At 40.4% G+C, this 5,242-nt stretch overlaps 1 protein-coding gene across 1 annotated transcript in view; it reads right to left on the minus strand.

Annotated features, from left to right (window-relative positions):
• The window catches only part of SAXO1 (stabilizer of axonemal microtubules 1), a 26,941-nt gene that overhangs the window by 20,747 nt on the left and 952 nt on the right, over positions 1 to 5,242 (minus strand). The gene's annotated exons all lie outside the window — the stretch shown is intronic.

The raw sequence follows: 5,242 nt of genomic DNA on the forward strand, positions 1-5,242 counted from the left end.
TCAAAGGGCTTGATTCATGTACCCAGTCTTGATAAGGACAGACTGAGTCCTCCTCATCTTCACTGTGATAGACAGGATTCCAAGTACCTGCCTCCAGGATTCAGGTTACATAGTACTTGTCTCCTGATCTAGAATCTTATCTCCTCAACCCCCACTAAAGCTGAGGCTAACATCTGTCACTGCTTCATATAAACTCTGGACAAAATATAAAAACAACTACCTGTGAGCACTAAAGATAGCAACCAAGATAGGCAGGTTCTGGAGCAGAGCCAACAGGTGGAAGAAGGGAATGGCACTGGGTGAGTCTCTGTGTAAGTTTCCATTTTGTTTCAAAGCTTCCAGTCTGAAGGCAGGTTCCAGTCAGTACTAGGTGAGCCAGCTAAAATGTAAATAGAACACCTTCCATCTTTCTTGACTGAAGAAACCAGAGGACCAAGTTTTGAGGCAACCACAGGTGCCGGAAAGTGAAGGAGGAATCCTGGAAAGGAGAGAACCAGAGACAAGAAGCCTCAGATACTGTATAGCAACTGGCCCCAAATCTCTGGCCGATCTCACATGCATAAGATAGACTTCAAGCAACCATGCTAAAAATAAAGAGCTGAACTGAGATTTGAGCTGCCACCCAAGACACAGAGTTGGCATTTTCAGTCCAAACAAGTTACCTTCCATTTGCTTTAAAAAAGAAAAAAGAATCCTTAGAGGAATGTAGAAAAGCCCAGTCTCCACAACACAACATTAACAATGTACAGGGTCAGTCCAAAATTACTTGGCCTACATACACGTGTCCCTCTCTCAAGAAAAAAAAAAAATCAGGAAGACCAACCCCAAGAAGACCCAGATATAAGAATTAAAGCAGCTATTTTAACTATGCTCAATTACAAAAGCAAAATGGGGTCATAATGAATTAAAAGGAAACCACAGAAGAGAAACAGAAACATGATAAAAAGAACCAAATTTAAGTTCTAAGGCTGAAAAACACAATTATGAAGACCAACCCCAAGAAGACCCAGATATAAGAATTAAAGCAGCTATTTTAACTATGCTCAATTACAAAAGCAAAATAGGGTCATAATGAATTAAAAGGAAACCACAGAAGAGAAACAGAAACATGATAAAAAGAACCAAATTTAAGTTCTAAGGCTGAAAAACACAATATCTGAAATAAAACGTTCATGGGATGGGCTTAATACAAGAATGGAGATGGGAGAAAGACTCAGTAAACTTTAAGATAGATGAAGAGAAACTATTCAATCTAAAGAAAAGAGAAATAAAAGATTGAGGAAAAGAAATGACAGAGACAGAAAAAAATAAATACTTGAAAAAGTAATGGCCAAACTGTCCCCAAATTTAATCAAAGACATACAACATCAAAGGCTCTGAAATTGCTAAGACCTATTTCTGCATACCTTCTTTAATTCTCAGGCCTAGTATACATAAGGGAGTAAGTATATTCTCTGGGATATAGCTCTGATTAAAGAAGCCAGGTACATACTTTAACAGAAAATGTGTAAAATTCAAGCCCACTACCAACTTTCTGGCTTCTTTCCTGTCTTTCGGTGAGGATACCAAATGCCCTCTCTTTTAGTTCTTCCCTCCCTCAATCTCCTCAGTTTACCCATAAGTCTTGTCAATAAATGAAGCAATCTGTGCTGCCAACTCTGCCATTGGTCTTTCAGCTAAACTCATCCAGACAGAACCTGACTCCATCTTCCCCATACATGCCATCTCCAGTGCCCCCTGCCCATGGTCCCACTCCATTTAGAATAAAGGTCTAACACCATCTTGAGGACTCCTCTCTTTCCTCTAAGGCTATCCACTTTGCCCACCTTAAGGCATCTGGTTTCGCAAACAGAAATAATGTCACAAAATGGGGCCCAAGTGTTTTACAGAGTGACATGCCTAAGGGGAAATGAGGCTTGAAGTACAAACCTCTTACTCATAAAGTGATCTCAGGTCTATCTGAACTAAAGGCAGATCCTACATGAAAGATTTACCAAGGGCTGCAAGAAACGGTTTCATACTAAAAAGGGCTGAAAATTACAAGCATTCCCCCTCATGGCACCTGCTGTAAATCCCCAAGATTTACAGTCAGTAAGAGTTGTGTGCAGCTCTAATCGTGCCTCATGCTAGGATGATAACCTTTCCAGAAACCAGGTGTTTTTTGTGTCTGGCCTTAATCACCAAACCTAGCCAAGCCCTGGGCCACATGACTATCATGCAGCAGGTGGCAGTCCCACGTCCAACCTCAGAAACCAAGCCAGGTCAGCCTTCAGACAGGAAAGTGGGGAGGACATTCTGGTAATAAGGGTTCTAAGGGCAGAGGAGTGATAATCCATGCATATACCAGGGTGTGCATACACAGGGCTGACCCATCCCTTCCCTCAAAAGCCTCGGATGGGGAACCCAAATGACAGCTTCTCTACATTTCCTGATAGGGAATAGTTTTATACATATATATAGACCAGAATCTCTGCTGCATTTATAAGGTACAGAAAAGATGGTTGGTAAAACCTTGATTTCTGTTAATTTATCTCAATAAAAGCTCATTGAAATGTCAAAAAAAAATTCATCCTAGAAAACAAAATCTTTACATGTGCTGCCTACAAGAGACTCACTTCAAATCGAAAGGCAAACACAGACTGAAAGTAAAGGGATGGAAAAAGATATTTCATGAAAATGGAAATGACGGCAACAAAAAACTGGGATAGCAATATTAAACCAGACAAAGTAGACTTTAAAACAAAGGCTATAACAAGAAACAAAGAAGGACCCAGTAATCCCACTTCTGGGTAGTTATTCAAACAAACCCAAAACACTACTTCAAAGGGAAATGTGAATCTATATGTTCATTTCAGCATTATTTACAATAGCCAAGATATGGAGGCAATCTGAATGTCCATCGGTGGATGAATGGATAAAGAAAAGATGGTACATATATACAATGGAATATTATTCTGCCATAAAACGAATGAAATCTTGACATCTGCAACAACATGGATAGACCTAGAGGGTATTGTGCTGAGTGGAATAAGTCAGAAAGAGAAAAACAAATGCCCTGTGATTTCACTTATATGTGGAATCTACAGAACAGGATAAACAAACAAAACAGAAACGAGCTCATAGATACAGAAAGCATTTTGATGGTTGCCAGATTGGGGGCGGGAGATGTATGAAGAGGGGAGGGGATTAAAAAGTACAAATTGATAGTTAACAAAATAGTCATGGAGATGCAGAGTATAGCATAGGGAATATAGTCAGTAGTATTGGAATAACTATGTATGGTGTCAGATGGCTACTGGATTTATAAGGATGATCACTTCGTAAGTTATATAAATGTCTAATCACTGTGTTGTACATCTGAAACTAATATATTGTATGTCAACTATAACTGAAAAAGAAATAAAAATATGAAACTTTTAAAAAGTTTATAATTAACCTTTTGATAGCGAAAAAAAAATTCATCCTGATAAGGACATAGTTCTTTTCTCAGTCTATGAACACTAGTGTCCAGCCTGGCAGGCACAGGCTTGAGAAATGATGAAACTGAGGTACACAGGAGAGAAGGTACCCTCTACTCATTTTCTCCTTAGTTCTCTTTCTGAGGAAGGAAAGAAAAATGAAGAGAGAAGTATTTGTGCTCTTTATCCTTCCCATGGGTAACCTCGATCCCACTACTTTTTCTTTTTAAAGCTCCTATGATCATTAACAACTTGTTTTGGAAATTCTTTCAGTTTCTGCATTCCTCCACTTTGGCCGCATCTTGACATGAATGATATTGTTAGTCTGGCTCTGGCAAGGACAGAGAGACCTTCTGGGTGACATGTTTATTGTTGTAAGTGACAAGAGGCAAGAATAATTTAGGACAGGTCAGAGGGGAAGTTTTTGTTTTGCAAAGCACCATCAGCGGGGCAGAAGGGCATGTGGGGCTGCATCTGGTAGGGGTGGTGCTCAGAGCCAGGTGACAAAGCAGGGCTGGTGCCCCAGAGGATGGGTTTATTCTCATTCTCCTAAGCTTGTGGGCAACAAACAAAAAGCATTCCTCAACACCCAACCCTCAAAAACCCTCTTCTGTATTTCAAGACAGGAAACAGATCCCTAATATAACAATATCTGAAGCTGTGCTGTACTTTACATTCACAAGGCATCCTTGATTTCCTGCGAACTGGGTATAATGAGATGAGAAGACCAGCATCTAGAAGCTACACACGATATTTGGAAGCCATTCCTCAACACGGCTCTTATCCTTTTCTTCCAACGGCATGTCTCTTATGCATATGCCAAGGATTTTTCATTAGTGTTGACCATGGTTTCTTAAAAGAAAAAGCAATGCTCTTAAAAGGTCCACATCCTTGTTGTGGTTTTTAGGCTCTTAGAAACTAAGAATGCTTTTCTTGGTAAAATGAAGCCCAAACTTTAAGGTTCATATTGTTTAATAATAGGTTGAAAAACAGGTTGCATAAATGACAATTTTTTCATGAACCAAGACCCAGAAACCTTGTGCTAAACCAAATCATTTAAGAAAACTGCTTAGCATAAAAGTGACCTGATTTAAAGAAAGCGTCAGAAAGGCCCTCTCATTGTCAAGCTGCCCCACTCAAAGGTTCCCGCCAAGCTCAGGAATCCCTTGATTTCATTTCTCCCTCATAACTCAGACATGAACTTCTTCCTTTGGATCTAGAAAACAGCAGCTTTTTGTAGGAACACTTCACGCCTCCAGCCCACAATCTCAACAGAGGATGTTTCCAGGCATTTCCTAGGAGTAACCTGGGGGCGGAATGAATTGGAGATGTTCTGCTTAGCCTGGGTCATCTGGGACCTATACTAGAAAAGCACAGAATTATGAGGCACAGGAGAAGCAATAGGAAGAAAATTTACCAGGTTTTGCGTACCTATAATGCGCTTCACAGCAATCCTGCCTTGTAGGGATGAGGAACATTGCAAGCAAAGAACGTGTCCATCTTTCTGGTCTCATCTGGAGATTAAGGTATACTATCTGACACACTGCCCAACTGCACTCAAAGATGTTTCTACTCCACTGGGTCACCAGTCACGGGTCACCAGTCACAGTTTACCACCTGGAAGTCACTGAGCTGTCAATGGCAGATTCTATTAGAGTCTTGCAACATATAGAACAATCCTGAGCTTGATCATTTTCTCCCAGCCCCTCAATACAGGTACCTCTGCCACCCAAATGCACTAAGCCAGGTGGTTCGGTCTCTGCACAGAACTGGATCTAAAGAAT

This window comes from Pteropus vampyrus, unplaced genomic scaffold, assembly GCF_000151845.1.
Source record: "Pteropus vampyrus isolate Shadow unplaced genomic scaffold, Pvam_2.0 Scaffold109, whole genome shotgun sequence".
NCBI classification, from domain to species: Eukaryota; Metazoa; Chordata; class Mammalia; order Chiroptera; family Pteropodidae; genus Pteropus; species Pteropus vampyrus.